This window comes from Pogoniulus pusillus, chromosome 10 (genome assembly GCF_015220805.1).
Source record: "Pogoniulus pusillus isolate bPogPus1 chromosome 10, bPogPus1.pri, whole genome shotgun sequence".
Taxonomy (NCBI): Eukaryota; Metazoa; Chordata; class Aves; order Piciformes; family Lybiidae; genus Pogoniulus; species Pogoniulus pusillus.
The window spans coordinates 27,496,799-27,521,006 of record NC_087273.1 but is presented as its reverse complement, the minus strand read 5'-3'; the positions used below and the strand labels follow the sequence as shown (position 1 = coordinate 27,521,006).

The window sequence follows — 24,208 nt, the reverse complement described above, 5'->3', positions numbered from 1 at the left end:
GGTCATGGCAGACTGGTGAAGTTCCTGCTGACTGGAAAAGGACAAGCATAATGCCCAGCTTCAAGAAGGGAAAAAAGGACCCCAAGTACTACAAACCAGTCAGTCTCACCTCTGTGTCTGGCAAGATCATGGAGCAGATCCTACTGAAGGCTCTGCTAAGGCAAATGGTAAACAAAGCAGAGGTGATTGGTGGTAACCAGCAATGGCTTCGACAAAGGGCAAATCATGCCTGACAAATTTAGTGTTTTTTTATGATGAAGTCACAGCAACAGTGGACAAGGGAAGGGCAACTGTCATCATCTACCTGGATCTGAATAGGGCATTTGACTCTGTCCCACATGACATCCTGGTCACCAAACTGGAAAAACATGGACCTGATGGGTGGAGCACTGCTGGATAAGGAATTGGCTGGATGGTGGCACACAGAGAGTGATGATCAAGGGCACAATGCTCACTTGGGATTGCACTGCAACCAAGCACGTTTGCTTTGTGAGAACATCTGCCAGACACATGGTAAGGTACATCAAAACCAGAGAAAAGGAAGTTTAAATATCACAGTACCTACAGCCTAAGGCAACCACACCCATAATTATTAATACAACAACTCAGAACAAATAATTCTTTTTAGGAAAAAAATGCTGAAATGAAATGTTGGCTTTTTGAGGATGCACACTTATATCGCTACTCAGACACAAAGGCAAAATCACCTGCAACTCTCCTGCACCCACAACACACACAAAAAAAAAGCCAAATGCACATTTTCTTCTAACTGGAATGTTCTGCAGGGTGAGGAAAGGCAGCTAAGCACCTACACTTGGCACTTTTCCTGATAAACATGTCCATGTTTTTCCCCTTCACTGTCAGGCTTTGAATGACACCAAAATTACAAGTGGCCACTTCTTCTAGCTGTCTTCCTTTCAAAACTGGAAAATAAAGACAAATGACTAATGTGTTACTAAGCCGTTTTAGAAGATAGGCTGAATGTCAGACACTAAAATAAGATTTTATTCCTAGACTTAAAAGAAGGAAAAGTCTTTGGAATAGCTACAGACTGGACAACGTAATAGGTCAGTATCTCCCATGTCTGAATTACACCCAAAGGCTAAACAAAAAGCACTCCACGTAAAAGAACAGGAGTCAAAAGATCTACAAAGTTCCCTTTTATCACAATCTTGAACTTTTACAATAATTTTCTGAAAGTCAGAGACAGACTTGATTTAAAAATAGCACACACCTTTGACTCTTCCCCAAATGAATGAGAATTGGATGCTTTAAATGACAAACTAGGGTCCTGTTGCCATCTGAAGATGAATAAAGAGGGATATACTTAAATTGCAAAATTTCCTTTCACTTCAAGATGTCAGCACGACACTGTAGTTAACAATGAGGGGTTGCTGGAAGTGTAGAAATGCAAGAAGTAAGGGGAGAATGTTCACTTACAACACAAGTCTCTTGGCTTGCAGCTCAGTCCATTTCCCATTAGATCTCAAGGTAGGCAATATGGCTCTTTTCTTCTCTACCTGCTCCAAAACATGGAAGATAATTGCTTTGTAATGAAAGCAATTAGCTTACAAATGATGCCATTTTCTATTAACTTGACAGTCATGCGAACTCACAGCCATATTTGGTGGTCAACATCAGATCAATTTGCCCATGTACTCACTGGCTTGCTTCAAACCCAAGACTGCTAACAAGAAACTGGAAATGTTCTCCTTTAGCCTCTTCTCATGATTCACATTTGAGGTCCCAGACAAACTAGAGCACACTGCTCACAGTTAAAAGGTGGCAACTGTTTGTTTGAGAGCTGGTAGTCACTATTATAGACTTCTGTCACACAGCTGGCAATGCCTTAATTCTCTCCTTAGATGAACATGCCTCTCTTTGACCAAAGGTTAAAGCAAAGTTGGTGAACAGTTTGTTGCAAGCACTGACACAAGTGTGTCACACTTAAAGCTGAACATTATTTTGTGTAATTTGCCTCATCTAGCTCTTGCTATCACAATGCACTGTGACAGTTGGATAGATTCAAAACCCTAGCAATAATTCATGGAGCCTTCTTATGTCAAATGAGAATAACTATTTCAAATAGGTTAAATATATTTACACACACAAATATATAAAAGAGGTTTTGAGGTTCCCAGATGTATATTATTATGTTTTGGACTACTGAAAAATAGCTGTGATCTAAAGGAGACTTTATTTAGCCGTGCTTTTATTTCTCTGCATTTAGTACAGTCTTTCACTTTCCGAGTCAGCAGCATGCCACCTGCTCTTTCATTTCCTCAAAGTAGGTCAGCAGTCAGCCATCAATCTTTCATCTTCATTACAGCTAAATCCTGAAGCCTGGGGCAAATGAACCATTTTAAAGGAGATGCAGTGATAGCAGTAGTATTCTGTCTCTTGTGTTAGCCATTTATGGCTGCAAAAAGATCACGAAATCCAGACGAAGCTAGCCAGCCTTTAACTGGAAAATAACAGGAATGCAAGCAGTTTTCACAAGGTCTTTCTGAATATGTGAGACCTGGTTCTGGGCTCCTCAATTCAAGAGAGATGTTGAGGTGCTGGAACGTGTCCAGAGAAGGGCAACAAAGCTGGTGAGGGGCCTGGAACACAAACCCTATGAGGAGAGGCTGAGGGAGCTGGGCCTGTTTAGCCTGGAGAAGAGGAGGCTCAGGGGTGACCTCATTGCTGTCTACAACTACCTGAAGGGACATTGTAGCCAGGTGGGGGGTGGCCTCTTCTCCCAAGCAACCAGCAATAGAACAAGGGCACACAGTCTCAAGTTGTGCCAGTGGAGGTATAGGCTGGGTGTTAGGAGGAAGTTCTTGACAGAGAGAGTGATTGGCATTGGAATGGGCTGCCCAGGGCACCGTCCCTGGAGGTGTTCAAGAAAAGCCTGGATGAGGCACTTAGTGCCATGGTCTAGTTGATTAGCTAGGGCTGGGTGCTAGGTTGGACTGGATGATCTTGGAGGTCTCTTCCAACCTGGTTGATTCTATGAACACAGAAGTATGGGTCCAGTCTCCACATATAATCTCTTCCATGTGCTTATTAAATGCTGAATATCAAATAGGAAACCATTGTGCCCTTACATGAAGACAATTCTAGTTCTTCAACTAACTGAGCACCTTAGAAACATTTTCTCACTTCCAAATGCTATTTACTCATGATAAATTTGTAACTATTTTTCACTCATGTCAGTACTGGCATACAGTTTAAGCAGTTCATCTCCCCTCCTAGCATCAATTCTGTGAAGTTAAGCAAGCTATAGGGTTTTTAACTTTAATAGAAGAGGTTTTCTTGCCTGCATCTGTCCCTTTATGGGTTAATTTTCTTTAAATCATATGTGACTAGATTATTCATTCCTCATTCAGAATTTATTAACGTGGTTTGTGGAAGCTACATTTCCTGTCTAGCGATTGTATGTATTTATTCTGAATTTTTAAAGCTTTTGCCTCCACACAGCACTTCTGTTTCCATAAAGCAGTGAAGCACAGGGAAGTTCAGTGATGCACAGAAGATTTTTGCAAGTACAGGTATCTGACAATTTCACCAGATATAGGCAACAGAGCACTGTTTTTTTCTTGAACAGCAAAAGACTAGGCAGGGTGAGGAATACAAGAAAGAGCTTTAAAACAACAAAACAGGATGGAAGAAGCTGACATGAAGTGTATGCATGCAAATGCCAGGGAGACAAGGATGAAAAGAACAGTGGGGGAGGCATTCATGCTTTTCCTAAGAAGTCAGCATGATGTAGCAGCTCTTCACAATGCCTGTACACCAATGTATACATGCAGCATGGAGAATAAACAGGTGGAATTAGGAATATTTGCATAGCTGCAGGGCTGCATCCTCATTAGGGTCACAGAGATGTGGTGAGAAGCTCCCATGACTGGAGTGCTGCAACAGATAAATAGGAAGGACCAAGCTGGGAAGGGAAGAAAGAAAAATTGTCCATTACATGAGACAGTAGTAGGAATACATTGGGCTCTGCCTTGAGATGGATGATGAGCCAGTTCTGAGATTATAGATTAAGATTACAGGAGAAAACAAAATAGTCTATGCTGTGATTTGTGTTTGCTACTGACTATCTGATCAGGAAGAAGTTGAAGAGGCCATTTTCAGATAACGGGGAAAAGCTTCATGTTTGCAGATCCTGGTTCTCATGAGAGACTTAACCACCCTGATGCTCGCTGGAAAGCCAACACAAGAGACCACAGAAGATGGGTGTTGAACACTGGAATATCTTGTCCAGACAGGTTGTAGAGTTGAAAATATTCCCAAAATGACTGGACATGATTTTGAACAAGCTACTCCAGGTGACACTGCTCTGAGAAGGGATGTTCAACTGCAAAACATCTGGAGGCCCCCTTTAGTCTCAATGATTCGATATTTCAATTCTTAGCTTAGTTTTCTTTTCAGGAGTCACAATTTTATACAAATAAAAATGGATAAACACTAGAACCTAAGTGCAATTTCACTCTGGATTTATGCACTGGTATTACTGCTTCATATTTTGTTCTCTATTTATTTGCTTATAATTCCTTACACTTAAATGTATCTCTTTGACTCTAATAAGCACCAAAGATGACATTTTCTTATAACTATGTATCAAGAGCTCACCATAACATGGCAATTATTTACATTCACTTCTAACTATCATTTAATTTTCACTGAAAACAGAACTCCTTCTTGGGATTTCAGTCTATGAAATGAGTGTCACAGTGACTTGTGGGAATGGCTTGAAGTTCATAGTTTTAAGAGCTTAAGTACATTGACCATTTTGGATATGACTCTAATTTCAGATTAAAATTTTATTATTTTATTTTTTAAATAAAATAGGATAAAAAACCCAAATTATCACACTCCTGCCCCTGCAGTGATCTTTTCCATCTTGCTCCAGCCTGATTCTTTTGTAATGCCATTTCTTGTAATGTTGTTTGATGATCTGCTATGACACACACGTTTCCATCCTGAATGTGTCTCCACAGTGCTATAACTGGCTGTTCTTTCTTCTATTTTAGTACATGCAAATATGAATATGAAACATACTGCTTTAAAACCTTGCTCACAGCATTACTGCAAGATTAGACTCCAATGGAAACATTAACGATATGTGCCTTCAAACTATAGAACAAAGCTGGAGAACACCTCCACGTTGGGATGAGAAGTTTTCATTTTGCTTCCATTTGCTGCAACAAGGCAGATGTTGGCTCAAAAGTATTATTGCAAATAGAAAATTCAATAGTAAATTACTTTCTGTCATTAGCTCTACAAATTTATCATGTTTATGTTCTGTTCCACTTTTATTTGCAAGAGACCCATAAAATGAGAGGGGACTAATAAAAGCTGTTAGACCAAAATCCCTTTTCTGCAAAGATGTAACCAGCACACAGGAATATATAACAAGGCTGATGAACAGCTTTTCCCTACCAAAATCAGAATTACAGACTATTTAATTTGTGTTTGGGGCCTATACCATTTTACAGGATCACAGGATGTTAGGGGTTGGAAGGGACCTTGAGTCCAACCCCCTCTGCCAGGACAGAAATATATAATCTACTGTAGGTTGCACAGGAACATATCCAGATGGGTCTTGAAAGCCTCCAAAGGAGACTCCACAATCTCTCTGGGGATTCTCTTCCTGTGCTGTAGTTTACATCCATTGCTCCTTGTCCTACCCCAGGGTGTAAGTGAGAAGAAGCTGTCCTTTTTTTCTTGACACCCAGGCTTCATATATTTATATATCTTTATTAGGTTCCCTCTCAGTCTTCCATTTCATGAGAGATTCTTGAAATTCACATGAGCTAGCAGCTGACACATTCAAGATTGTCAGAAAGCATGAGAGCCTCCCTCCTCTGTGTCTCACAGAACAACACATGATTATAGAATTATCACAGTATCATCAGGGTTGGAAGAGACCTCACAGATCATCAAGTCCAACCCTTTACCACAGAGCTCAAGGCTACACCATGGCACCAAGTGCCACATCCAATCCTGCCTTGAACAGCCCCAGGGACGGCGACTCCACCACCTCCCCGGGCAGCCCATTCCAGTGTCCAATGACTCTCTCAGTGAAGAACTTTCTCCTCACCTCCAGCCTAAATCTCCCCTGGCACAGCCTGAGGCTGTGTCCTCTTGTTCTGGTGCTGGCCACCTGAGAGAAGAGAGCAACCTCCTCCTGGCTACAACCACCCCTCAGGTAGTTGTAGACAGCAATAAGGTCACCCCTGAGCCTCCTCTTCTCCTGGCTAAACAATCCCAGCTCCCTCAGCCTCTCCTCGTAGGGCTGTGCTCAAGGCCTCTCACCAGCCTCGTCACCCTTCTCTGGACACGCTCAAGCATCTAAAAAAATATGGAACGCTTCACGAATTTGTGTGGTAGGGGTTGGAAGGGACCTCTGGAGATCATCTAGTCCAAATCCTCTACTAACACAGGTTTGCCTAGACCAAGTTGCACAGGAACATGTCCCGTCGGGTTTTGAAAGGCTCCGCAGAAGGAGACTTCACAGCCTCTTTGGGCAGCCTGGTCCAGAGCTCTATCACCCTCAAAGTAAAGTAGTTTCTCCTTCAGTTCAAGTGAAACCTCCTGTGTTCTAATTTGTACCTGTTGGCTCTTGTTCTATCACTGGCCACCACTTAAAACAGCCCAGCCCCATCCTCCACCTGTTAGGTATTGATGGGCATTGATAAGATCTCCTCTCAGTTTTCTTTTTTCCCAGGCTAAAAAGCCCCAGATCTTTCATCCTTTCCTTGTAAGAGAGATGTTCTTGCTTCCTAATCATCTTTGTAGACCTCTGTTGGACTTTCTCCAGTAGTATTCTGTTCCTCTTGAGTTGGGAAGCCCAGAACTAGGCACAATACTCCAGGTGAGGCCTCACCAGGGTAGAGTAGAGATGGAGGAGAACCTCCATCAGACTGCTGGCCACTGTCATCTTAAATGCACCCCAGAATACTGTTGTCCTTCTTGGCCATGAGAGTACGCTGCTGGATCATGATTAACTTTCCCAGCAGCACTCCCAGGTCCTTCTCCACTAAATTGCTTTCCAGCAGGTGTGCCCCTAAAGTGTACTGGTGCGTGGGCTTATTTTCTCCCAGCTGTAGGACTCTATACCTGTCCTTACTGAACTTCAGGAGGTTCACCTCTGCCTGGCTCTTTGGCCTGTCTAGACATAGGATCACAGGATCACAGCATGTTAGGGGTTGGAAGGGACCCAAAGAGATTATCAAGTCCAACCTCCCCCTACCAGAGCAGGACAATACTATCTAACACGGACCTCACTGAATGGCAGCACAGTCTTTTGGTGTGTCAGCCACTCCTCTCAGCTTTGTATCACCACTCCTCTCAGCTTTGTATCATCAGCAGATTTACTGAGTGTACTCTGCCCCTTCATGCAGGTGGTTGATAGATATGTTGGACGAGACTGGACCTAGCACTGGAGGACACCACTAGCCACAGAAGCCCATCTAGATGCAAAGTTTTAGAAAGTGGTGTGCTAGTTTGAAGCAGGCTAGAATGTTTTGGTGAGAAGAACTAGATTACAGGCTGTGAAAGGAGATTACAGGCTGTGAAAGGAGAACAATGTTGATGTCTACTTTGCTCGTAAGGCTTGCTGAGATGTATAGGAATAAGAAATAAAAACATAGATAACCACTCTCACTGCTGCTGGGGAACTGGCTGAGCTGCATCTCTAACCTCACCCTCCATTTATTTTCTAATCCACTTTGCTTCCTAACCCCCTGGCCGAACCTCCATTCTTCCTTGGGACAGGGGTAAGGTTGAGAGGGGTAGGGGGCAGGTGAAGGGGTGGTTGAGAGCCGCTCCTGGGGACTCAGGTTTCTGGGTGGGGAGTTGTGTTTCTGTATTACCTTTTATCTTGTATATTTCTGTATGTAACTGTATATACTGTAAATATCTGCTTGTATATTGTGCTAGCTGTAAATATTATAAGTTTCATTCATATTTCCAGAGCTGGCTGAGTCTAGTCTGGGTGATTTCTAAAGTGTGGGGGGTGTGGGGAACACCCAAACCATCACAAGAAGAAAAACATTTTAATTTGACATGGCCTGTGACCAGAACTGAATGGTCAAAACATTAATTACACATGTATAAATGCACATATTAGCACTCATTAATATATACATATACACATACATACATCTACAGCTAACATACTGAAATTAAATATGTAGAGAATATTTTTTTTCACAAATAGGTGCCTTCTGGAATATCTAATTCTGCAGCACATATTGGAAGCAATTGCTCTACATTAGCAAGAATTACACAGTATTCTATTTGATAATGAAAAAAAACCAAGTACAATGGTTTTAAAATGTAAACAGAGTATTTTTATAAAATGGGAGTTCTTGCCTCATAAGCACAAATCTTATACAGCAATATTATAAAGGAACTATCAACTGCTTAGTAAGATTATCAAATTTCTGAAGTTCTTACTTGGGTCACAGGCACTGCATAAGCAAGCAATAAAACTATCTCAGAATGAATTGGACCTGTCAGATAAAATGGTAATATTAAAGAAGTAAGTACACCAAGGCACTTACAGCCAAATTGTTGTTAGAGATAACCAGGAGTCCCTCATCATATAACAGTAACAAGAAAGTTAACACAAAAAAGACACATATTAGAGAAGAAATAATAAAAGTGAGGACGGATTATATGTTTTCAAGAGCAAGTAGATAAAAGACAACTCAGAATTTCTTTAAATGTAGCTGAAAAGCAAAGCATTGTATTCATGACATTGCTGGAGTTAAGGCAGGAAGTGAAGACAACTTAAAAATTAAGTATCAGCATTTTTTCATGAAGAGACGTGACAAATTTTCTACATAGAATCATAAAATCAACCAGGTTGGAAGAGACCTCCAAGATCATCCAGTCCAACCTAGCACCCAGCCCTATCCAATCAACTAGACCATGTCACTGAGTGCCAGATTCAGTCTTTTCTTGAACATCTCCAGGGACATTCTTTTCAAGTAACAGAAATTACTCCACCAAGATTCATAGTAAATAAAATGATACATTAAATTTACTGTATATCATAGGATCATAGGATTTTAGGGGTTGGAAGGGACCCTAAGAGATGATTGAGTCCAAACCCCCTGCCAGAGCAGGACAATACTATCTAACACAGATCACAGAGGAACAACATCCAGACAGGCCTGGAAAGTCTCCATAGAAGGAGACTCCACAACCTCCCTGAGGAGCCTGTTCCAGTGCTCTGTGACCCTTACAGTAAAGAAGTTCCCCCTTGTGTTGAGGTGGAATCTCTTTTGCTGCAATTTACACCCATTGCTCCTTGTCCTATTACAGGGAGCAAGTGAGCAGAGCCAGTCCCCCTGCTCCTGGCCAGCCTTCAGATACTTATAAACATTTATCCAATCCCCTCTAAGTCTTCTTTTCTCCAGACTAAACAGCCCCAGGTCCCTCAGCCTCTCCTCATAGGCCGTGCCCTCCAGTCCCCTAATCATCCTCGTAGCCCTCTGATGGATCCTTTCCAGCAGATCCCTGTCCCTTGTCAACTGGGGAGCCAAAAACTGAACACAGTATCCAAGATGAGGTCTCACCAGGGCAGAGTAGAGGGGGAGGAGAACCTCCCTTGATCTGCTGGACACACTCCTCCTAAGACACCCCAGGATGCCATTGGCCTTCTTGGCCACAAGGGCACATTGCTGTGCCATGGTTGTTATTCGTATGATGTATGCTCAGAGGTAACACTGATGTTTATTTGTAAAATATAAGCTAATAAAAAGTGTAGTTTTGCAAAAGACTGCCTAAAACACATATTCTTTTCATGCAAATTGCTTTTAAGCCAAAGGATTGAAGGGCAGTAAGTGCTGCTTCTACATTCTAAAGGTTGTAAGGAACATGGTATGAAAAAGATGTCTAGGAATACACAGAAGGACTTAAGCAAGTTGTGAGTTGATGGTCCTCACACAGGGATGCAGTTGGGTGTGGACTGCATAAGCAGGGGTTTAGGGCAGGTAGGCAGCTGCTACAGGTCACAGAAATCCTGTGGGGTGCAGTGTTCTTGCTGTCAACTTAGTGTATACAAAGAGGAGGCAGCACATAGCGCTGAAAAGGACAAGGAGTACTGCCAGGAAGCTATAGCTGTGGGGGAGCAGGTCTCTCCCTTTATGAGGCACTGCTTTCACATTTTTCTGACACACTATCACTTTCACAAATTCTGGGCTACATCCCATCCTCATCCAGTAGGAATGAATTCCAACACTTCTACATAATTAAGTTAGCAAACAGTTCTTACTCGACTGTTACCACAAACCATTAGATCAAATGTTAACGGGAAGCCTTGAGCTGACTGTCCACAAGCATGCCAACACCAGCCCAGTGGCACCTAAACCACAGACACCTGCAGCCAGGTTGTTGTCAGTAGCTGCTGACCCAAAACTGTGGTGACCTAAGACAAAAGTTTGCCAGAGTTTTGCATCATCAGTTTTATCAACAATCTGCAGATTATGGTAGTGAAAGTGAACATGAAGTAAGATTTGGTAAGCGTGAGGGTCCATGGACATAAACATAAGAAAGCATTATAGAAGACTGGAAGAGCATGGAAGGCAGATACGCACTTGTCAGAGTACAGACTCAGCTGCTGCAAATGTGAGAACAAATATAGTTTGGAAAGTAGACTTTAGGGTGATCACACCACTATAAAGCAAAAAAAAAAAAACAAACCCCAGTTTTCTAGCTTTTGAGAATTTATGTCACTGAAGGATTAGTAATGCATAGTGGCCCTATTAACCAATGTGCTTAACTGCTGTTATGTGTTTCCTCTCTCTCTTTCCTAGAGAGAGAAGAATATAGAGTAGGGTGTTTTAAAATAAAATACATATCATAGTATCATCAGGGTTGGAAGAGACCTCACAGATCATCAAGTCCAACCCTCTACCACAGAGCTCAAGGCTAGACCATGGCACCAAGTGCCATGTCCAACCTTGCCTTGAACTGCCCCAGGGACGGCGACTCCACCACCTCCCCGGGCAGCCCATTCCAGTGTCCAATGACTCTCTCAGTGAAGAACTTTCTCCTCACCTCCAGCCTAAATCTCCCCTGGCGCAGCCTGAGGCTGTGTCCTCTTGTTCTGGCGCTGGCCACCTGAGAGAAGAGAGCAACCTCCTCCTGGCCACAACCTCCCCTCAGGTAGTTGTAGACAGCAATAAGGTCACCCCTGAGCCTCCTCTTCTCCAGACATAAACATGTTCTGCTGGATAGCGATGCTGGAGAGAGCTAATTCAGAAAGTGTCCTTGCTTTTGTAGGCATGAGGAGATTTGCAAAGTCTTGCTGGTTTTGTTAAAAATTCATTCTAGTATTTGGGAGATCTCAGAAAGAGCTTTTTCTCACCTACACATGAAATATACATTTGAATTCTTAGAGTATGTTTACCAGAGAAGAAGCTACTCTACCTAAAGTGAAACAGTCCTTACATACATACAATAGAGGCTTCCAAAGGTCATAGTTTACTACTATATGGGAAACCCAAGCAGAGAACAGCCTAAGGCACTTGCAGCAAATATCCTGTGCTGGTCCTAGCAGGTTTTTAAAGTAATTTTCAGAATATATATATTTCGATGTCTAAATATATTGTACTGGTGTTTTGCAGATGCTAAGGTATAAGCAACTAAGACTGCATTGCTTTCATAAAAGCATAGAATATCAGTTGGGAGGGGACCTCAATTACCATCTGGTTCAACCTTTCTTGGCAAACATATGGTCTGAATAGCCATGTCCCACCACTCTGTCCAGCTGCATCTTTAAAATGTCCAATGTTGAAGAATCCACCACTTCCCTTGGGAGATTAGTCCAGTGGCTGATGAATCTCATCGTGAAAATAATTCCCCTTCTGCCCAGTCAGAACTTGTCCCCATTACTCTTTGTCTTTTCTGTGTGACACCTTGTGAAAAAGGGAGTCTCCCATCTTCTTTGTAGTCCCCCTTTAAACACTGGAACACGGTCTCCCCTAAGCCTTTTTACAAGGCTGAACAAACCTGTCTGTCTCAGCCTTTCCTCATGTGGCAGACTTCCCAGCTCTTTGATCATCTTTGTAGCCTTTATCTGGACCCTCTCCAGCCTGTTCATAACTTTTTTTGTACAGTAGGGACCAAACCTGTAGACAGTATTTCAGGTATGGCCTGACATTTGCTGACTAGAGTGGGATAATGATTTTGTCAAAATGTCTACCTCCACACTGAGTTTGGTATCATCAGCAAACTTCATTAGCTACACTTGATCTCATCATTTGTATCACTTATTAAGACATCTAATAGCATTGGGCCCAATATTAATGCCTGGAGGAACCCACTTGTGACAGGCTGGCAGTTTGAAAAATAGCTGTTTACAATCACCAAGCTTTGCCAGGGAGAGACAGAGTCTTCAGGGTTTGGGTGCAAATATGGTGCAGCACTCTGACATCTACTCATTGCCTCTCTGTGTGTCCTGGCTGTCTGTCTGGCTCACTGTCTCCTCGTGTATGCTAGAACCAGAAGGGCACTACAGGGCACTTCATCTCTAAGTACCTGTTAACTTGGAGCGCTGAAGTCATTATAGTGCAGAGCCAAAGTGAGTCCTTTAGATGAGAAGCCATTACTTCATGGTCAAGTACTGCACAAAGATCCTGTGGCAGGTGACTAGACGGTTTGCTTCTCTCCACTGACAGAAGAACTAAACCTTCACTGCCACTAATGTGTTTCAGTACAATGTCTTGAATGAGACTCAGGATATCCTGACTATAATCACTTAATATAAGCTGAGGCTTGCTTTCTCATCACACTGCTCATGACTAAAGGTTTTAAAGGAGCACCAAGATACCCAAGGTACCCCTTTTCAGTATCAACCTATCAAGCATTTGAAGGATGAAGGGAGTATTCTTCCCCAAAGAAGCATTAATTACAGCAGACAATTTGCTATCCTAAATAGCTATTTTAACACAGAATTTGCTATCTTCAGAGAAGTCTAGCTGAAGGATTTTATTGGGCTCTACTGTAGCCTCAGCATATTCTTGGAGTAATTCATTATGCTTCATTTCATCTGCATCAGCATCTGCTTCCTGACATAAGCATTAAAGTCTGTCTTTATACAGTGCTGTTTGCTTCCAGAGAACAGCAGAGAGATGTTACAAAGCTAGAAAGGGCTGAACACTGAATGGCCAGGATAGAATGCAACAAGGAATATAGGCCAGTTCCCAGAGTCTGTTTTTGGGATGTTTTTCTTAACTGGGCTCTGGGACTAAGCAGAGGCCAAGTTTTCTTGCTTTTTTTTTTTTTTTTTTCCTCCTGATGTGGAAAACTCAAATCACTGACAAGAGTGAAAAATATTCTTGTCTGGATTATTACACCTCTAAATCTTGTCACTTAATATGCAGCTCAGCTAAAACTACGTCTAGAGACTCCGAGATATTTATGTCTGAAAGAACAAGGAAAGCATGTGAGGAGATGAGCTTCTAAACCCTTGTAAGCATGCCACTACTGAATATCTGAAGTCCAGACATACTACTACTTGGTAGTCAGCTCCTGAGTTCCAAAAATCTCACTGCTGTCCTGCACCAACCTTGCTGCTAATTGCATCGAGCTGGGGACAGAATGGCTGAAGAGCAGCCAGCCAGAGAGAGAGCTGGGGGTACTGGTTGACAGCTGACTGAGAATGAGCCAGCAGTGTGCCCAGGTGCCCAAGAAGGCCAATGGCCTGTATCAGGCCTGTATCAGGAATAGTGTGTTTACCAGGACCAGGTAAGTCATTCTGTACTCAGCACTGGTCAGGCCACACCTTGAGTACCGTGTCCAATTCTGGGCCCCTCAATTTAAAAAAGATGTTGAGGTGCTTGAACATGTCCAGAGAAGGGCACCAAGGCTGGAGAGGGGGCTGGAGCACAGCCCTATGAGGAGAGGCTGAGGGAGCTAGGGGTGTTCAGCTTGGAGATGAGAAGGCTCAGGGGAGACCTCATTGCTCTCTACAACTACCTGAAAAGAGGTTGTAGCCAGGCAGGGGTTGGTCTCTTCTCCCAGGCACTCAGGGACAGAACAAGAGGACACAGCTGCACCAGGGCAGGTTTAGACTGGACATTAGGAAAAATTCTTCACAGAAAGAGTGATTTGCACTGGAATGGGCTGCCCAGGAAGGTGGTGTCACTATCCCTGGAGGTGTTTAAGAGGAGACTGTATGAGGCACTTAGTGCCATGGTTTAGTGAATTAGAAGAGTGAGGTGATAGGTTGGACTTGATGATCCTAGAGGCCTCTTCTGACCTGGTTAATTTTGTGTTTCTGTGAAAATCAATGTTAAAATTGGCTCTGGCATCAGTCTTCAGAGATATAAATACAAATTAATGTATCATGTGCCTTTAAAGTGAATAAATCCCATTGGGTCTATCATGTACTGTGCCTCCTTGGTGAATGAACAGAACTGTCACAGTGCCTTTTGTGTGAACCAGCCAGGTATCACTGATAGACATGTCTGTTGCTTTTAATGTTAATTAGGTTATGAATCATTTACTGGTATTTTCATACTGCACACAGCAATCTCAGTAGTCTTGATACCAATGTGGCAAAGGGCTGATTTTAATCCACATGTATGTAATGATTTTGCTGGTGTTAGATAACTGCCATCTGATAGTCTATTTCCAATAGTCTATTTCTCCCAGGACTGGGGGTTACATCTTGAAATCCCAAAGGCAGTACAATGTGGTGGAAAGGGTAGGTCCTGTTGAGTGCCACTGACAGCTGAGTTTCAGAACCAGAGGAGCTACAGGAAAGTGTTCATGAAACAGCAGAGAGAAGCCAGAAGTGTGACTACATAATAGCAGCACAAGTAGCAATAATTGTACATTATAAAACATGAGTACATTGCTTATATATTCCACTCTAAGAACCATAATTCCATATTAAATTGTTACTTGGCATCAAAAAAAAGGAAAATAAGTAGGAAAAAAATTGCAGAGGTTCCTTGAATCTAAAGACTTTTGAGGAGAGTAACTGAGTAGAACCTATGGTGACAAACAGAATATGTTTTCAACTATAAAGCTGTTTTCACCTAAACCCAATAGAAATACTACTAAGTTTTCCTGAGGTCTTAATTAGTGCATGAAAGCAATCTGGGAATCAGTTTAAGAGGAAAGCCCAAAACTTTGTTTATCGATGTACAACACTGAAAAGTATAAAGTAAATGTAAGGAACAGGATGAACAACAAACAATACCATTATGCTGGTCTTTTAAAATATGTAACATCAGTCAACTAAAAAATGATACTTTAGAGTTTCTGTGTCATAGGAAAAAGCTTAATAAGATTGGAACTTACTACCACATAGGGAAGGGGGAAATGAGTTTGTGTAGTAAACACAGAGATATTCAGTAATGAATGCTTCTGAAAAAGTAGATGTGGAAGATTCAATTCTTATTTTTCCCTAAAAGAAAAACAATGTATGTTCAATGAGACTGAAACCAAACATTTCCAAGACTGAAAATAGAAAGTTCCTTGCATGGTGCCTGGTTAGTAACTACACTTAACTGTGCAAAGACAGCAAGAGTTAAAACCAATTGATGTTTATAGTCATAACAAAAGTATTCAGATAGTGAGAGTATAAACCAGTCAAGAGATATCACAGTATCACAGTATCATCAGGGTTGGAAGAGACCTCACAGATCATCAAGTCCAACCCTTTACCACAGAGCTCAAGGCTAGACCATGGCACCAAGTGCCACGTCCAACCTTGCCTTGAACAGCCCCAGGGACGGTGAATCCACCACCTCCCCAGGCAGCCCATTTGAAGGCACTAATGATGAAACATGGCTGAAAATTCAGGTGGGACAGATGACCTCTCAGATATACACTACACACTTCTAACATCCTCCTCTGAAAGTATTCATGCTGGTCAATGTTGCAAACAAGCCACTCAACAAGGCAATTGTGGTGGTTCCTACATTCCTGAAGCTGGGAAGAAGTGTTTATTAGGAATTAAGAAGTGAATACAGAACTAAAATTGGAATTACTTACTGAAGAGGAGTAAATACCAGCAAGTTTCATCTTATTAAGTAGCTAAAGCAGCAGCCATTCATCCTGCCATTTTGGAATTGACCCTGCCCTAGTTCTTTATTTTCGCCAGTTTGATACGTGTTTCCATGGGAACAGAAGCAGGACTAGCCACCAGCTGAGTCAATCTCAGCTGCTGGCTCCCAGTTCTCATGTTTTGTTCTGTTTCCTTGGAAACTGATGTCAAACAAGAAAGAGAGGTAAAATAGCTTTTTGTTTTTTAATATTTACTCTTTCTTTGGACCTGCTCTGGATGTTCTGGGCTGGTGGTAGGTTTACAGATGATTCTAATGGCCATTCATTTTTCTCCTCTCTGGAACGGCTGCCAGCCACTGGTGAGTCCCAGCAGATGCAAGTAAGAGTTCTCGGTTTCAGCTACTGCTGGCGGGCTGCCTGCTGTGAGCTACAATGTCAGGGTTTGAAAGCAAGCTACAGATTTCAGGAGACATTTGGCTCCCGCAGTCTGTAATATTTCAAACTGGAAGGAAAGAAATTAAATTTATTAAAAAAATAGTAGGGGAAACAGATGGGAGTAATGATATTTAAAGAATAAACTGACTAACAAGCCCTGACCTGCATTAGGCTAAACACCCCCAGAAACTACTTCAGCCAATTATATTCTTCATTTCAGAATGCACATTTGACAAAGTTTTCTCTAATCCAGCTGTTAGCTGACTGAGTAGCTCAATAGCATAAAGTAAACAACACCCCCTAAACACATCTGCTTCTGCATATATACATATGGAGAAAGAGAAAAGAACACGGTCTGATTGTTCCAGAATGGCAAAGAACCTGCATAAATCCACTTGAGCAGACATCTTTACCAACTCCAGATTTTTCTTACTCCCACATTTTTATGTGTATACAAACACACACACACATCCCCCTCCTCTGTGTATAATTTTTGGCCCGAGTACTTTCCAGTTCTGACAGCAGCAATGCCATGGCTAAAGACAAAAAAATAAAGGAAAAAAAAAAAAGTAAAAGCAAGAAAGTATTTTCAAAGAATATGAAAGAAGCATGCAGGCAACTGATTGATGAGTTAAGTAAAATTTCCCCTCAAAACGAATCCTGGTTTTCCCATATCTTTCATTTTAAAATGGAGATAGAAATCACAAGATGAAAGGCTGTACTAAAGGAAATTCTGTATTGGGTGGCCTCTGCTCTTAGTTAATTAGTCTAATTATTAGGGTGTGACACTATGCTCACCTTGGACATGTTTTTAACCCTTCTTCTTCTTCCATACCTATTATATGAACTCCTTCCTGTCTTGTCGTTGTAACACATCTCAGTTATGTTCACACTCACTTACCAGTGGCCCATCATGATATATTTAGTTGAATTCATATACAGTTCAAATAATATCTCTGTGAAATTAATTTCTCCAGGTACTGCACTACAAGCAATCTCACAGACAACATTTATTCTTCCAGTCTTGTTGCACTTGCATCCTTCCACTGAGAATATATTCAGCATCTCTGAGTGCTCACATAGTTGTGTCAAGTCAGCTAACACTGTGATTTTCTTTTTCCTGGGTTAGTTATTGGAATTAATAACTTGGGTAATTGTAATTAAGTCAGGCTTATTCTGCTTTATTCAAAGATATTCAAGATGTGATGGATTTACCTAATCTGTTTATGAGTTTCCACCTCCTGAATTTAAAAATCAAAATCTAGAATTCCATTTCCCCCTATGTCAGTAAGACTTTGCATAGCAAATGAGATAATAATCTTTAGGTTTGCTGCTGCAGCTGCAATCAAGAAAGATCATTTCACTTTGCATTGAGCTTTGCAATGTCCCTCCTGAATTCTTCACAATTAACCCTCATTTTTATTTTCTGGACTAATTTACTATAATCATTAAAATTCTGCTATCCCACCATTCAATTCCTCTTCCATTGAACAATACAGGACCCGGCACAGATACTAGAACATGTCCTGAAGGACAATACAGACTACATCCTCCCTTCCCTCCCAGAAAATTAACTTTTATATATTGCTTAATTCTGTTTACTTGTTCTAAAGAATTTTATATCCATTTATGGGCTTCTGCCCATGACCATTTAATTTCCATGGGAGCCTTTGATGAAAGAAATTGCTGAGTCCTTTTTGGACACCTAGCAGGCTGTGTCAACTTCTCTTCATATGCCTTCTGGCTCCTTCAAAGGACTTGACTAAGTTTTTTAATGATCTGTTCCTTCACAAATGCCATGTCAATGTCACATATTTATTTCCAGTTCCACTCTTGATTATAATTTTTGCAAATTGGCCTGCCACAGACATTAACTTACAAATTTGAGATTTCCACTCTGTCTTGAAAACATGGTAAGACATTTGCAACTTTTTGCTCAGATATCAAAGCAGTTCTGAGCTAATGATTACATATTGCTGTCAGTAGTTTGACCATCACTCCTTTGAATTGCTTTAGCAAGCCTGGGAGAATATAATCTGTTTCTAACAATTTCTTTCTGGTCAGCTTCTCTAGCTCTACCAGCAATTGCAGTCACTTCTCACTTCATCAGAAAGGTTCTAGCATAGCAATCTTCACAAGCTCTTCCACAAAAAAATAAATTGCTGAATAAAGCAACAAAACAATTATTGAATCACTTTGCATGCCTTGTTTTCTGCAAGTAATGCTCTTGTACTCTGATCAAATATTGTCCCCGAAGACTCCCTGGCAAAATTCCTGCTAGTGATATTTAGAGGAAGATTTATTACTCCTTTTTTGTCTTCTGCAAGAGTTTTTTTTAGGACTGCTTTATTGTGTTCTCCATTCAACTCACCAGACTTTGTGATCCTTTCTATTTTTCTCATTTGGATAGAACTTCTGTTTTTCGAAGGACATCTTCCTGCTGTTTTGTCATGCTGAGTTTCTTTTTCAAGTCTTACTTGATGTGTGGCATGCATTTACTCCTTGTCTCCAGTACAATACTCTTTACACTCTCTAGGCTATCTGCAAAGGTTTCAACTTCTACACTGTGCTCTTTAACATCTCTTTACAAGACTGTCTTAGTTTTATGTTGCTCCCCTTTCTGAAGTTGAGTACCACTCTACTGATATTTTTGCTTGTTGTTTCTTCAAAGCTATCAAAGCTAAGGAAGATGTATTTTCAGCTACAGAAATGTTTTTTAGACATCAAAATCTTAGAACAGACTCTGTATCCTAATGAGAATGAAATCAAGGGTTAACTGTATCTCTATGGGTTCTTTAATCTGTTGAACTACAAAGCACTCCCCACTTCTAAAATAGTCTGAGCAATAAATTTGTCCATCTTATATAGCTATTTTTTGCTTTTACAGTGTTTATAACTCCCTCAAAAGTCAAAGCTGATGTTTTGACTCGTTGGTTAGCAGTGTATGTCTGATTGCACAATTGTACACTTGGAATGCATAGGAACTCTGCATTTCACTTGCTGAAATGATTAATTGGTTATTCTGAAATTACTCCAAATTTTCTTTAGCAGACTGCACCTGTCTGCCTCTGGCATAGCCTACTGAGTCTTTCCTGCATATCGATATTTTTGTTATAGCAATGTCCTCATATAAATTTGTGTGTTCTTAGTTTCCATGTTTTATTTCTATATCAATGCTAGAAGTACACACACATTGATCTGTTTTTCTCTTTTGTGTCTCCTAAAATGGCACTTTGTTCTGGTCATTATTTCTCCATTTCAAGTTTATTGCCATTCCAGGACAATTCAGTGTGAAACTTTAAATATTGCTATGCCAAATGTCAGAATAAAGCTGTTTTAGTTTGTTTTAATATTGACAATGTTATCAAAAGTGGAACCATTGCAGAGATAACTAGACAACTGGTACTAAGACATCAAAGAATGCAAAGTTTGCTGCCCTGGATATACAGGTTTTAAATTCTCCATGAAATATTGGCATCCAATATGCAAAATATTACTTTTAGTGATTCTAACACTAATAGGAATTACAAAATCTATCCATCTTTCCTAGTATACAAGTGTTTATTTACTAATCATTGCCACTGTTTACCTTCCAAATCCATGGTAATTCAATCACTGTCAGATGTTTGTGTTGGGAGAACACAAGCTAGACAGAGGCTTTCAAACTAAACTCTAGAGCAAAAGAATTACTACACCTCTGTATTATGAGTAAGAGGTGAGTGTGACTGTATGTCTACACACAGACTTACTGAACTGTAGTAAGTACCTAATTGAATTATGATATGGTTATTGCACACAGAGAACAGATTCCACTTTGTAAAGAATTTTGCTGTTTGAAGCTGTGGTTTCATTCCAGTGTAGGTGTACCAGTGAGCAACTGAAACTAGGTCAAGCTGGTTTCCTATTTATTTTTTGTCTTGTGGATGGATTCTCTGTGTCTAGTTAAGTGTGAAGCTCCTCCATAGCAAGTCATGTATAAAGTTTACCTTTAGAAAGGATAAACTCATTCTGCAACCCTCCTCTTAGGGGAGACACTACCAGAACCTCTCCTCCACACTGCTGGCTGTTTCCATCAGATCTGTAGCAGTGCTTTGTCCTTAAAAGCTGTATATGCTCTGTGAGGTATGACTGAAATTGACAACGTTTGTTAGGCAGGAGGAAAAGCACACAGAGCACCCTTGCACATAAAGCATTGTCTTTTTGAGAAACCAGGACAAAATCCAGATGGTTGGTAAAAGCTGGTGGAGTCTCACCACCAGGGCAAAGCTTTTCTACAGCTGCACAGATAGAAGACATGTAATTCCTCACAGCTTCATGAGCCCAAGAACTTGGGTGGTGGGATGGTGAGGGAGGATGCACTCCAGTTCACTTAGTTTGACAGAATCTAGTCAAAATCTGATTATATCCACAGACAATTTGATTATGACATAAATGGTGAATTAAAAAAAATAAAAGTAAATGCCAAGTTCATCATAGTAAAAAGCTAATGAGGAAAAATGGGACTGGAGTCTTCACCGGTCTGAAAGAAACATCAGCAAGAGGAGAAATGTTACAGCCAGTGCAACAAGCAAACCAGACAAGTGGAAGTAATATCATGGATTAAATTCCACTTTTTTACACTTCTGCTTGAAGTTGAGAAGCATTTTACATCAGAAAATGCTTTTGTGTTACATGAGAATCAAGCCTAGTGTCTGCAGAGAGATTCTTGTACTTTAAACTGGTCTATGCCTCTACCTGTAACTTGTCTGCTTTTATCCATCTTTTTTTGGTCATCTATATATCATACAGCAAATAACTGCCCTATTGATATTTGTAGGATCTGGATGCTTTATGGCTCAGTCATTACCTTCTTTAGCATCGTATCTTGTGGCAGCCATAGATGTGCTGAATTCTAGGGTCAGGATGACAGAAATCAGTCTGAAAATTGACAGACCAAATGCCCCATCTGATTTCTTCCATATGTCAGGGACAGGAAGTTGCCACAAGCACCTTCATTTCCCTTTGTATTTTTAGACACAGCCTGCCCATTCTCAGCTTTTAAGGCATGGAGAGCTTGACTTACAAACTACTCTGAAAAATAAGTCTGGATTTTTGATTTGCTGGTGGTGGTATTCAAATGGAACTATTTTGTGAATAATGGCAAACAGCAAAGGACACTGTCATTTTTTGGGCTCGTCATCTTTGATTGATGTGTTTATGAAGACGCAGCAAATAGAGAACCACTCAATAGCAGCCAAAAGCAGAATTTTCATATAGGAAGCTGATGAGTATTTGTAGATAAAACAGCACTCAAAGAACTCATTAGCTAGGGTGACTGTGTTCATAAACCTGGAATCTACATCTGATTTGGTCTCTATCACTTGGATCAACTTTAACTGAGAGAAAATACCCCTTTGAAATCATTGCATAGAAGGAAGCGAGACAAAGAATATATGTGACACAGTACACCTGAAACAAAACAGAAACCTGCCTCCAGTAATACTATGTGGTATTTTTCAAATACAAAAAGAATTTACCAATGCAGAACGCACTTAAATCCCCTAAAAATAACAATAATATTTTACAATGCAAACTAAAATAGGTGCAAAATAAAAAAGACAAATGCTAATGCCATTGCTCTTACTACTGAGTTTCTGATCCTTGGTGTGCTTCACAATTGCAGTTCATCTCACTCTTTACACAAGATACAACCATACATACAGTATCTTAATGACCAAATTTGCCTGCATAGTGTCTTTAATTCATTCCCATCCCAAATCCATTAGCTTCAAAAACATGCTGCACAACTTACAGTAATAGCTAAGAGCTCTAAGTGTAAGTTTAAGTAAATGATGTGCTGAGTGTTCAAAATATAACATGTTCTTGCCTATGCATTAAGTCAGTGTGAGTTTGCATGAGCTTACAGAGTTCCCAGAGAATTTCAGTTCTGATACAAAGTTCAGGCAACTGATGGGTAGCCCCCTGTGGGGGGGTAGTACCAAACGTGCAAAAACACTGCAAGTTTTTAGTAATGTATATTATAAAATCAAAGATTATATATATATATATTGTAATATACCAAATTTAGCTGAAAATTGCAATATTTTACAAATGCAACAATCGTTATTTTTTAAATAGATGGTATTTATGGTTTGATAACTTCACAGATACAGCTGCTGTCTACAGAAGTTTCACTAATAGGATCAGATATTAGGATCTTTAGTTAGCTTCCCTTTGGTCAGGGAAAGAAGTAAAAGTCTTTCTAAATCATTCACCCACAGCACTGAAAGGAGCATTACCTCATTGCATTTTGTGACCAGTCATCATGTTTGGTTTTATATGTGCTATGAAACCATTAACAACACTGACAGTTAAAATACCAGTTGCAATCCAGTTGGAGTTAAGTGAATAAGGCTATCAACAAATTTCTATTGTTTCAAGCTCTACAAATATAGAGAAGTGTGGGAGAATTCTTGTTAGCAGAGGACACAGAAATGATAAACATGAGCAACTGTGCTGAGAAACGGCCTTGGGACACTGCTAGCCGAGGAAATCAAACTGTAAACAAGTGAGCACCCCACACACAGCTGCAGTGGGCAGAGTCAGATAGCCAAGGGGGCTGGAGTAGGTGGTCTGGAGGTCTGACCCTCAGATTGTTATGGTATGCTGACCTATTGATGCCTTACAAGTAACCCTGTACCCTCTGATTGTAACCAATCTTGGTGGAGCACGCCTCTTGCTAGAATGCATATAAGTCACTGTATCACGGAAATAAAGTGGATTATGACCATCTAACCATATTGGTGAACAAAGAGTCACTTTACCCAAGGTGCTCCACCAGCTAAATGCTAACAATGAAGTATCTGCACAAGACAAACTTCAGTTATGACTTCTATTTTTTACTTTAAACTGTAATAACTGAGGGTTCTGTTCAAGAAAATATTCAGACTTTAAGGAATGACCAAAAGATGTCTTTGTAGACTCTAAAACGACTTCTTGAAAGGCACCCCTTGTAGTTTTGGGGGCATCTTCTACAAATTATACTCAAGTAAAAAGTAAAATCTTCTCCTTTGCAGCTACACTGCAAATTAAGACTGAAGTAAAAAGAATGGAATAAAATATAATATATTTTCTTGCAAATGTTAACATCAGAAGAGAAAATTACCATTCTTTTTCTTACCATCAAGAGAATAGAATGAGACTTCTAGATTGTCCTAATATAATCTAGCTTTCAAACATAACCAGTTTACACATTGGAGGCAATAAACACTCAGTCACTGCTATCCTGTGTACAGATAGACTTTTTTTCCCCCTAGTTCTACTTTGTTGTCGCTCTGTTTCTTGCTGTCAGTTTGTCTAGAAAGTACTGCTTTTAGAAACTTACCAGAATGCTGGAAAATACAGATGGTATTAAGCTATTACCTCCTCCCTATCAAAATCTCTAGTTTGACCTTTGTAAGTATGACATTAAAATAGGAACAATCAGTATGTGTGCATGCACGTATTATTACTGAAAATAAATATATCAGTAGGCAAACATAATTCCTGAACATCTCTGCAAAGAATGCAGTCTAAGCAGTGACCTCCCCTGCACTTATCTTGAATGATCTCTTACTGAAATCTTCTAATGGGTTCTGATAATCTATTATTTATTGCAACTCTAATATAGAGTCTTAGCAGAGGAGTCTCCTATGTTTACAGCCCTGTAAACTAAAATCCCCCATAAGCGACACAAGAAATGTGGCACCTTCAACTACAGATACCATTT

General features: G+C 40.5%; 1 protein-coding gene across 1 annotated transcript in view; it reads right to left on the bottom strand.

Annotated features, from left to right (window-relative positions):
* The window catches only part of GABBR2 (gamma-aminobutyric acid type B receptor subunit 2), a 662,133-nt gene that overhangs the window by 176,175 nt on the left and 461,750 nt on the right, over positions 1-24,208 (bottom strand). The window lies entirely within an intron of this gene.